General features: G+C 43.9%; 1 long non-coding RNA gene across 4 annotated transcripts in view; it reads left to right on the forward strand.

Annotated features, from left to right (window-relative positions):
* The window catches only part of LOC307181213, a 759,305-nt gene that overhangs the window by 480,361 nt on the left and 266,683 nt on the right, over positions 1-12,261 (forward strand). For 3 of the 4 annotated variants that reach the window (XR_013826111.1, XR_013826112.1, XR_013826113.1), the window contains exon 1: positions 6,020-6,111. The exons of the other annotated variant lie outside the window; for it this stretch is intronic. This is a non-coding gene — a long non-coding RNA (uncharacterized lncRNA). Of the gene's footprint in view, positions 1-6,019; positions 6,112-12,261 lie in introns of those variants that run through there. 4 annotated transcript variants of the gene reach the window in all.

The raw sequence follows: 12,261 nt of genomic DNA on the forward strand, positions 1-12,261 counted from the left end.
ACTTCTCCCGAGTGTCTGTTGGCAATTTACATCCCGCCCATCAGCATAACAAGGCTCCCAGTTCTCCATGGCCTGTCCTGCCTTTCTGGATTTTACACTTTTTTCAGATGGCCCTTTTGACCAGGGGGAAGTGAGACGTCATTGTAGTGCAGATTTCCTTTGCAAGCTTGCTTGGTTGGCCAAAAAGGGCGTATGCGTTTTTTCCTGAATATATTCAGGAAAAAACGCATACGCCCTTTTTGGCCAAGTGCATCATTGTGGACGTTCTGCCTCTTTTCCTATGCTTTCAATGCAATTCCAGTCTACCTCCTGAAATCGGTTTCCTGCAATTCTGCCCCGCTTTCAAGTCCTCTTGGCAGCCTTACTTCAGTCTATTTTTGGACGATAGCTGTCATTTATAACTCTGCAAGTTTGTGAATTACAGTGCCCCTGAGCTCCTTTCTTCAACTCGCCTTCTTTTGAGCTGGCCGCAACACCGCAGGATGGCTTCAGGCCCTAATCTGGTTCTGGCATGGCATGCTGAGCCTTTGGTTAATTCCTCTTCCTGGTAGGAAATGAGAGTTAAATTTGCCCGTCCAGACACCTCCAGCTAGTCTCCATTGGTTCTCGCTATTCCTGTTCATCTTCCGCAGAAATTGCAAACTGGGCCAAACAGGAGGTTAAAGGGACTGACTCTCCAAGTCGGGAGAGTGTTAGTAAAGCGTCTGGAATGTTGCACCCGAGTACCAGGGTACGAAAACTGAGACATATTTGAACACGTCTCCCGATCACATGGTTGATCATACTCTAGGTTCCACATGCATGTTTTAGCTGAAGGAAGAATACCTTAAACCTGGAGAGTTGAAACCCGTGGAATGGGTACCATGCAATATGACTTCAAAGGGTCTTCATTTGCTCACCGAACCTCTCCAATCCTATCACTGCTGCGTTTATGCCGCTGTACACACGCTTGATTCTCTTTTGGAGACATAGCAATCCATAGGTTTTAAGATACTTACAAGTCAGGTACATTCTTAGGCGTTTAATATGCGGTGTTGAGTCCATTTTGTTGAGCAAGGAGTAGCTCTTGTCTATTCCATATTTGGCTTAAGGAACTTTATCTGTGCTCATTTCAATCTCTGGTTTTATGCAGCACCCCAACTCACCTTTACCCTTAAGCAAGCATAAGTTGTTTTTCTAAATTTGAGACCCTGTTCTGTTCTGTAATTCAGTTCCTGTGTAGCCAAGTTTACATTCCGTGTATTACTGATATCTTATGATGTTTCTTTTTCTGTGTGACTTATTTCAGTTAGAATCATCATGCCTGAATCCACTCATTGTGCTGCTAAGGGCCTGATGACACAGATTTCATTGCTGAGTGATATTGCTTTGTAAGTAAATACCACAACTTCTTTATCCATTTTTCACTTTCTGCGGTGTTGAACTTGTACTGTAAACGAGGTTCTTGTAAACAGAGGCGTCCCAAACTTTGGGGTGGCTGTGTCTTTTTGATTTTAATTTCCCTAAGCTATAGGACCATAAGTGGAAGTGCCCTAGGTTCTGTTGCTTTGTTTTTTAGATGTTTCAGGAAACACCATACACTTCTCCCGAGTGGTTGTTGGCAATTTACATCCCGCCCATCAGCATAACAAGGCTCCCAGTTCTCCATGGCCTGTCCTGCCTTTCTGGATTTTACACTTTTTTCAGATGGCCCTTTTGACCAGGGGGAAGTGAGACTTCATTGTAGTGCAGATTTCCTTTGCAAGCTTGCTTGGTTGGCCAAAAAGGGCGTATGCGTTTTTTCCTGAATATATTCAGGATAAAACGCATATGCCCTTTTTGGCCAAGTGCATCATTGTGGACGTTCTGCCTCTTTTCCTATGCTTTCAATGCAATTCCAGTCTACCTCCTGAAATCGGTTTCCTGCAATTCTGCCCCGCTTTCAAGTCCTCTTGGCAGCCTTACTTCAGTCTATTTTTGGACGATAGCTGTCATTTATAACTCTGCAGGTTTGTGAATTACAGTGCCCCTGAGCTCCTTTCTTCAACTCGCCTTCTTTTGAGCTGGCCGCAACACCGCAGGATGGCTTCAGGCCCTAATCTGGATCTCGCATGGCACGCTGAGCCTTTGGTTAATTCCTCTTCCTGGTAGGAAATGAGAGTTAAATTTGCCCGTCCAGACACCTCCAGCTAGTCTCCATTGGTTCTCGCTATTCCTGTTCATCTTCCGCAGAAATTGCAAACTGGACCAAACAGGAGGTTAAAGGGACTGACTCTCCAAGTCGGGAGAGTGTTAGTAAAGCGTCTGGAATGTTGCACCCGAGTACCAGGGTACGAAAACTGAGACATATTTGAACACGTCTCCCGATCACATGGTTGATCATACTCTAGGTTCCACATGCATGTTTTAGCTGAAGGAAGAATACCTTAAACCTGGGTAGTTGAAACCCGTGGAATGGGTACCATGCAATATGACTTCAAAGGGTCTTCATTTGCTCACCGAACCTCTCCAATCCTATCACTGCTGCGTTTATACCCCTGTACACATGCTTGATTCTCTTTCGGAGACATAGCAATCCATAGGTTTTAAGATACTTACTAGTCAGGTACATTCTTAGGCGTTTAATATGGGGTGTTGAGTCCAGTTCGTTGAGCAAGGAGTAGCTCTTGTCTATTCCATATTTGGCTTAAGGAACTTTATCTGTGCTCATTTCAATCTCTGGTTTTATGCAGCACCCCAACTCACCTTTCCCCTTAAGCAAGCATAAGTTGCTTTTCTAAATTTGAGACCCTGTTCTGTTTTGGAATTCAGTTCCTGTGTAGCCAAGTTTACATTCCGTGTATTACTGATATCTTATGATGTTTCATTTTCTGTGTGACTTATTTCAGTTAGAATCATCGTACCTGAATCCACTCATTATGCTGCTACGGGCCTGATGACATAGATTTCATTGCTGAGTGATACTGCATTGTACGTAAGTACCACAAGTTCTTTATCCATTTTTCACTTTCTGTGATGTTGAACTTGTACGGTAAACGAGGTTCTTGTAAACAGAGGCGTCCCAAACTTTGGGGTGGCTGTGTCTTTTTTATTTTAATTTCCCTAAGCTATAGGACCATAAGTGGCAGTGCCCTAGGCTCTGTTGCTTTGTTTTTTAGATGTTTCAGGAAACACCATACACTTCTCCGGAGTGTCTGTTGGCAATTTACATCCCGCCCATCAGCATAACAAGGCTCCCAGTTCTCCATGGCCTGTCCTGCCTTTCTGGATTTTACACTTTTTTCAGATGGCCCTTTTGACCGGGGGGAAGTGAGACTTCATTGTAGTGCAGATTTCCTTTGCAAGCTTGCTTGGTTGGCCAAAAAGGGCGTATGCGTTTTTTCCTGAATATATTCAGGAAAAAACGCATACGCCCTTTTTGGCCAAGTGCATCATTGTGGACGTTCTGCCTCTTTTCCTATGCTTTCAATGCAATTCCAGTCTACCTCCTGAAATCGGTTTCCTGCAATTCTGCCCCGCTTTCAAGTCCTCTTGGCAGCCTTACCTCAGTATATTTTTGGACTATAGCTGTCATTTATAACTCTGCAGGTTTGTGAATTACAGTGCCCCTGAGCTCCTTTCTTCAACTCGCTTTCTTGTAAGCTGGCCGCAACACCGCAGGATGGCTTCAGGCCCTAATCTGGTTCCGGCACGGCACGCTGAGCCTTTGGTTAATTCCTCTTCCTGGTGGGAAATGAGAGTTAAATTTGCCCGTCCAGACACCTCCAGCTAGTCTCTCATTGGTTCTCGCTATTCCTGTTCATCTTGCGCAGAAATTGCAAACTGGGCCAAACAGGAGGTTAAAGGCGCTGACTCTCCAAGTGGGGAGAGTGTTAGTAAAGCGTCTGGAATGTTGCACCCGAGTACCAGGGTACGAAAACTGAGACATATTTGAACACGTCTCCCGATCACATGGTTGATCATACTCTAGGTTCCACATGCATGTTTTAGCTGAAGGAAGAATACCTTAAACCTGGGTAGTTGAAAGCCGTGGAATGGGTACCATGCAATATGACTTCAAAGGGTCTTCATTTGCTCACTGAACCTCTCCAATCCTATCACTGCTGCGTTTATGCCCCTGTACACATGCTTGATTCTCTTTCGGAGACATAGCAATCCATAGGTTTTAAGATACTTACAAGTCAGGTACATTCTTAGGCGTTTAATATGGGGTGTTGAGTCCATTTCGTTGAGCAAGGAGTAGCTCTTGTCTATTCCATATTTGGCTTAAGGAACTTTATCTGTGCTCATTTCAATCTCTGGTTTTATGCAGCACCCCAACTCACCTTTACTCTTAAGCAAGCATAAGTTGCTTTTCTAAATTTGAGACCCTGTTCTGTTCTGTAATTCAGTTCCTGTGTAGCCAAGTTTACATTCCGTGTATTACTGATATCTTATGATGTTTCTTTTTCTGTGTGACTTATTTCAGTTAGAATCATCATACCTGAATCCACTCATTGTGCTGCTAAGGGCCTGATGACACAGATTTCATTGCTGAGTGATACTGCATTGTAAGTAAATACCACAAGTTCTTTATCCATTTTTCACTTTCTGCGATGTTGAACTTGTACTGTAAACGAGGTTCTTGTAAACAGAGGCGTCCCAAACTTTGGGGTGGCTGTGTCTTTTTGATTTTAATTTCCCTAAGCTATAGGACCATAAGTGGAAGTGCCCTAGGTTCTGTTGCTTTGTTTTTTAGATGTTTCAGGAAACACCATACACTTCTCCCGAGTGGTTGTTGGCAATTTACATCCCGCCCATCAGCATAACAAGGCTCCCAGTTCTCCATGGCCTGTCCTGCCTTTCTGGATTTTACACTTTTTTCAGATGGCCCTTTTGACCGGGGGGAAGTGAGACTTCATTGTAGTGCAGATTTCCTTTGCAAGCTTGCTTGGTTGGCCAAAAAGGGCGTATGTGTTTTTTCCTCAATATATTCAGGAAAAAACGCATACGCCCTTTTTGGCCAAGTGCATCATTGTGGATGTTCTGCCTCTTTTCCTATGCTTTCAATGCAATTCCAGTCTACCTCCTGAAATCGGTTTCCTGCAATTCTGCCCCGCTTTCAAGTCCTCTTGGCAGCCTTACTTCAGTCTATTTTTGGACGATAGCTGTCATTTATAACTCTGCAGGTTTGTGAATTACAGTGCCCCTGAGCTCCTTTCTTCAACTCGCCTTCTTTTGAGCTGGCCGCAACACCGCAGGATGGCTTCAGGCCCTAATCTGGTTCTGGCATGGCACGCTGAGCCTTTGGTTAATTCCCCTTCCTGGTAGGAAATGAGAGTTAAATTTGCCCGTCCAGACACCTCCAGCTAGTCTCCATTGGTTCTCGCTATTCCTGTTCATCTTCCGCAGAAATTGCAAACTGGGCCAAACAGGAGGTTAAGGGACTGACTCTCCAAGTCGGGAGAGTGTTAGTAAAGCGTCTGGAATGTTGCACCCGAGTACCAGGGTACGAAAACTGAGACATATTTGAACACGTCTCCCGATCACATGGTTGATCATACTCTAGGTTCCACATGCATGTTTTAGCTGAAGGAAGAATACCTTAAACCTGGGTAGTTGAAACCCGTGGAATGGGTACCATGCAATATGACTTCAAAGGGTCTTCATTTGCTCACCGAACCTCTCCAATCCTATCACTGCTGCGTTTATGCCCCTGTACACATGCTTGATTCTCTTTCGGAGACATAGCAATCCATAGGTTTTAAGATACTTACTAGTCAGGTACATTCTTAGGCGTTTAATATGGGGTGTTGAGTCCAGTTCGTTGAGCAAGGAGTAGCTCTTGTCTATTCCATATTTGGCTTAAGGAACTTTATCTGTGCTCATTTCAATCTCTGGTTTTATGCAGCACCCCAACTCACCTTTCCCCTTAAGCAAGCATAAGTTGCTTTTCTAAATTTGAGACCCTGTTCTGTTTTGGAATTCAGTTCCTGTGTAGCCAAGTTTACATTCCGTGTATTACTGATATCTTATGATGTTTCATTTTCTGTGTGACTTATTTCAGTTAGAATCATCGTACCTGAATCCACTCATTATGCTGCTACGGGCCTGATGACATAGATTTCATTGCTGAGTGATACTGCATTTTACGTAAGTACCACAAGTTCTTTATCCATTTTTCACTTTCTGTGATGTTGAACTTGTACGGTAAACGAGGTTCTTGTAAACAGAGGCGTCCCAAACTTTGGGGTGGCTGTGTCTTTTTTATTTTAATTTCCCTAAGCTATAGGACCATAAGTGGCAGTGCCCTAGGCTCTGATGCTTTGTTTTTTAGATGTTTCAGGAAACACCATACACTTCTCCGGAGTGTCTGTTGGCAATTTACATCCCGCCCATCAGCATAACAAGGCTCCCAGTTCTCCATGGCCTGTCCTGCCTTTCTGGATTTTACACTTTTTTCAGATGGCCCTTTTGACCGGGGGGAAGTGAGACTTCATTGTAGTGCAGATTTCCTTTGCAAGCTTGCTTGGTTGGCCAAAAAGGGCGTATGCGTTTTTTCCTGAATATATTCAGGAAAAAACGCATACGCCCTTTTTGGCCAAGTGCATCATTGTGGACGTTCTGCCTCTTTTCCTATGCTTTCAATGCAATTCCAGTCTACCTCCTGAAATCGGTTTCCTGCAATTCTGCCCCGCTTTCAAGTCCTCTTGGCAGCCTTACCTCAGTATATTTTTGGACTATAGCTGTCATTTATAACTCTGCAGGTTTGTGAATTACAGTGCCCCTGAGCTCCTTTCTTCAACTCGCTTTCTTGTGAGCTGGCCGCAACACCGCAGGATGGCTTCAGGCCCTAATCTGGTTCCGGCACGGCACGCTGAGCCTTTGGTTAATTCCTCTTCCTGGTGGGAAATGAGAGTTAAATTTGCCCGTCCAGACACCTCCAGCTAGTCTCTCATTGGTTCTCGCTATTCCTGTTCATCTTGCGCAGAAATTGCAAACTGGGCCAAACAGGAGGTTAAAGGCGCTGACTCTCCAAGTGGGGAGAGTGTTAGTAAAGCGTCTGGAATGTTGCACCCGAGTACCAGGGTACGAAAACTGAGACATATTTGAACACGTCTCCCGATCACATGGTTGATCATACTCTAGGTTCCACATGCATGTTTTAGCTGAAGGAAGAATACCTTAAACCTGGGTAGTTGAAAGCCGTGGAATGGGTACCATGCAATATGACTTCAAAGGGTCTTCATTTGCTCACTGAACCTCTCCAATCCTATCACTGCTGCGTTTATGCCCCTGTACACATGCTTGATTCTCTTTCGGAGACATAGCAATCCATAGGTTTTAAGATACTTACAAGTCAGGTACATTCTTAGGCGTTTAATATGGGGTGTTGAGTCCATTTCGTTGAGCAAGGAGTAGCTCTTGTCTATTCCATATTTGGCTTAAGGAACTTTATCTGTGCTCATTTCAATCTCTGGTTTTATGCAGCACCCCAACTCACCTTTACTCTTAAGCAAGCATAAGTTGCTTTTCTAAATTTGAGACCCTGTTCTGTTCTGTAATTCAGTTCCTGTGTAGCCAAGTTTACATTCCGTGTATTACTGATATCTTATGATGTTTCTTTTTCTGTGTGACTTATTTCAGTTAGAATCATCATACCTGAATCCACTCATTGTGCTGCTAAGGGCCTGATGACACAGATTTCATTGCTGAGTGATACTGCTTTGTAAGTAAATACCACAAGTTCTTTATCCATTTTTCACTTTCTGCGATGTTGAACTTGTACTGTAAACGAGGTTCTTGTAAACAGAGGCGTCCCAAACTTTGGGGTGGCTGTGTCTTTTTGATTTTAATTTCCCTAAGCTATAGGACCATAAGTGGAAGTGCCCTAGGTTCTGTTGCTTTGTTTTTTAGATGTTTCAGGAAACACCATACACTTCTCCCGAGTGGTTGTTGGCAATTTACATCCCGCCCATCAGCATAACAAGGCTCCCAGTTCTCCATGGCCTGTCCTGCCTTTCTGGATTTTACACTTTTTTCAGATGGCCCTTTTGACCGGGGGGAAGTGAGACTTCATTGTAGTGCAGATTTCCTTTGCAAGCTTGCTTGGTTGGCCAAAAAGGGCGTATGCGTTTTTTCCTGAATATATTCAGGAAAAAACGCATACGCCCTTTTTGGCCAAGTGCATCATTGTGGATGTTCTGCCTCTTTTCCTATGCTTTCAATGCAATTCCAGTCTACCTCCTGAAATCGGTTTCCTGCAATTCTGCCCCGCTTTCAAGTCCTCTTGGCAGCCTTACTTCAGTCTATTTTTGGACGATAGCTGTCATTTATAACTCTGCAGGTTTGTGAATTACAGTGCCCCTGAGCTCCTTTCTTCAACTCGCCTTCTTTTGAGCTGGCCGCAACACCGCAGGATGGCTTCAGGCCCTAATCTGGTTCTGGCATGCCACGCTGAGCCTTTGGTTAATTCCCCTTCCTGGTAGGAAATGAGAGTTAAATTTGCCCGTCCAGACACCTCCAGCTAGTCTCCATTGGTTCTCGCTATTCCTGTTCATCTTCCGCAGAAATTGCAAACTGGGCCAAACAGGAGGTTAAGGGACTGACTCTCCAAGTCGGGAGAGTGTTAGTAAAGCGTCTGGAATGTTGCACCCGAGTACCAGGGTACGAAAACTGAGACATATTTGAACACGTCTCCCGATCACATGGTTGATCATACTCTAGGTTCCACATGCATGTTTTAGCTGAAGGAAGAATACCTTAAACCTGGAGAGTTGAAACCCGTGGAATGGGTACCATGCAATATGACTTCAAAGGGTCTTCATTTGCTCACCGAACCTCTCCAATCCTATCACTGCTGTGTTTATGCCACTGTACACATGCTTGATTCTCTTTTGGAGACACAGCAATCCATAGGTTTTAAGATACTTACAAGTCAGGTACATTCTTAGGCGTTTAATATGCGGTGTTGAGTCCATTTTGTTGAGCAAGGAGTAGCTCTTGTCTATTCCATATTTGGCTTAAGGAACTTTATCTGTGCTCATTTCAATCTCTGGTTTTATGCAGCACCCCAACTCACCTTTACCCTTAAGCAAGCATAAGTTGTTTTTCTAAATTTGAGACCCTGTTCTGTTCTGTAATTCAGTTCCTCTGTAGCCAAGTTTACATTCCGTGTATTACTGATATCTTATGATGTTTCTTTTTCTGTGTGACTTATTTCAGTTAGAATCATCATACCTGAATCCACTCATTGTGCTGCTAAGGACCTGATGACACAGATTTCATTGCTGAGTGATATTGCTTTGTAAGTAAATACCACAACTTCTTTATCCATTTTTCACTTTCTGCGGTGTTGAACTTGTACTGTAAACGAGGTTCTTGTAAACAGAGGCGTCCCAAACTTTGGGGTGGCTGTGTCTTTTTGATTTTAATTTCCCTAAGCTATAGGACCATAAGTGGAAGTGCCCTAGGTTCTGTTGCTTTGTTTTTTAGATGTTTCAGGAAACACCATACACTTCTCCCGAGTGGTTGTTGGCAATTTACATCCCGCCCATCAGCATAACAAGGCTCCCAGTTCTCCATGGCCTGTCCTGCCTTTCTGGATTTTACACTTTTTTCAGATGGCCCTTTTGACCAGGGGGAAGTGAGACTTCATTGTAGTGCAGATTTCCTTTGCAAGCTTGCTTGGTTGGCCAAAAAGGGCGTATGCGTTTTTTCCTGAATATATTCAGGAAAAAACGCATACGCCCTTTTTGGCCAAGTGCATCATTGTGGACGTTCTGCCTCTTTTCCTATGCTTTCAATGCAATTCCAGTCTACCTCCTGAAATCGGTTTCCTGCAATTCTGCCCCGCTTTCAAGTCCTCTTGGCAGCCTTACTTCAGTCTATTTTTGGACGATAGCTGTCATTTATAACTCTGCAGGTTTGTGAATTACAGTGCCCCTGAGCTCCTTTCTTCAACTCGCCTTCTTTTGAGCTGGCCGCAACACCGCAGGATGGCTTCAGGCCCTAATCTGGTTCTGGCATGGCACGCTGAGCCTTTGGTTAATTCCTCTTCCTGGTAGGAAATGAGAGTTAAATTTGCCCGTCCAGACACCTCCAGCTAGTCTCCATTGGTTCTCGCTATTCCTGTTCATCTTCCGCAGAAATTGCAAACTGGACCAAACAGGAGGTTAAAGGGACTGACTCTCCAAGTCGGGAGAGTGTTAGTAAAGCGTCTGGAATGTTGCACCCGAGTACCAGGGTACGAAAACTGAGACATATTTGAACACGTCTCCCGATCACATGGTTGATCATACTCTAGGTTCCACATGCATATTTTAGCTGAAGGAAGAATACCTTAAACCTGGAGAGTTGAAACCCGTGGAATGGGTACCATGCAATATGACTTCAAAGGGTCTTCATTTGCTCACCGAACCTCTCCAATCCTATCACTGCTGCGTTTATGCCCCTGTACACATGCTTGATTCTCTTTTGGAGACATAGCAATCCATAGGTTTTAAGATACTTACAAGTCAGGTACATTCTTAGGCGTTTAATATGCGGTGTTGAGTCCATTTTGTTGAGCAAGGAGTAGCTCTTGTCTATTCCATATTTGGCTTAAGGAACTTTATCTGTGCTCATTTCAATCTCTGGTTTTATGCAGCACCCCAACTCACCTTTACCCTTAAGCAAGCATAAGTTGGTTTTCTAAATTTGAGACCCTGTTCTGTTCTGTAATTCAGTTCCTGTGTAGCCAAGTTTACATTCCGTGTATTACTGATATCTTATGATGTTTCTTTTTCTGTGTGACTTATTTCAGTTAGAATCATCATACCTGAATCCACTCATTGTGCTGCTAAGGGCCTGATGACACAGATTTCATTGCTGAGTGATACTGCATTGTAAGTAAATACCACAAGTTCTTTATCCATTTTTCACTTTCTGCGATGTTGACCTTGTACTGTAAACGAGGTTCTTGTAAACAGAGGCGTTCCAAACTTTGGGGTGGCTGTGTCTTTTTGATTTTAATTTCCCTAAGCTATAGGACCATAAGTGGAAGTGCCCTAGGCTCTGTTGCTTTGTTTTTTAGATGTTTCAGGAAACACCATACACTTCTCCCGAGTGTCTGTTGGCAATTTACATCCCGCCCATCAGCATAACAAGGCTCCCAGTTCTCCATGGCCTGTCCTGCCTTTCTGGATTTTACACTTTTTTCAGATGGCCCTTTTGACCAGGGGCAAGTGAGACTTCATTGTAGTGCAGATTTCCTTTGCAAGCTTGCTTGGTTGACCAAAAAGGGCGTATGCGTTTTTTCCTGAATATATTCAGGAAAAAACGCATACGCCCTTTTTGGCCAAGTGCATCATTGTGGACGTTCTGCCTCTTTTCCTATGCTTTCAATGCAATTCCAGTCTACCTCCTGAAATCGGTTTCCTGCAATTCTGCCCCGCTTTCAAGTCCTCTTGGCAGCCTTACTTCAGTCTATTTTTGGACGATAGCTGTCATTTATAACTCTGCAGGTTTGTGAATTACAGTGCCCCTGAGCTCCTTTCTTCAACTCGCTTTCTTGTGACCTGGCCGCAACACCGCAGGATGGCTTCAGGCCCTAATCTGGTTCTGGCATGGCATGCTGAGCCTTTGGTTAATTCCTCTTCCTGGTAGGAAATGAGAGTTAAATTTGCCCGTCCAGACACCTCCAGCTAGTCTCCATTGGTTCTCGCTATTCCTGTTCATCTTCCGCAGAAATTGTAAACTGGGCCAAACAGGAGGTTAAAGGGACTGACTCTCCAAGTCGGGAGAGTGTTAGTAAAGCGTCTGGAATGTTGCACCCGAGTACCAGGGTACGAAAACTGAGACATATTTGAACACGTCTCCCGATCACATGGTTGATCATACTCTAGGTTCCACATGCATGTTTTAGCTGAAGGAAGAATACCTTAAACCTGGAGAGTTGAAACCCGTGGAATGGGTACCATGCAATATGACTTCAAAGGGTCTTCATTTGCTCACCGAACCTCTCCAATCCTATCACTGCTGCGTTTATGCCGCTGTACACATGCTTGATTCTCTTTTGGAGACATAGCAATCCATAGGTTTTAAGATACTTACAAGTCAGGTACATTCTTAGGCGTTTAATATGCGGTGTTGAGTCCATTTTGTTGAGCAAGGAGTAGCTCTTGTCTATTCCATATTTGGCTTAAGGAACTTTATCTGTGCTCATTTCAATCTCTGGTTTTATGCAGCACCCCAACTCACCTTTACCCTTAAGCAAGCATAAGTTGTTTTTCTAAATTTGAGACCCTGTTCTGTTCTGTAATT

This window comes from Stenella coeruleoalba, assembly GCF_951394435.1.
Source record: "Stenella coeruleoalba genome assembly, contig: scaffold_73, whole genome shotgun sequence".
Lineage (NCBI taxonomy): Eukaryota > Metazoa > Chordata > Mammalia > Artiodactyla > Delphinidae > Stenella > Stenella coeruleoalba.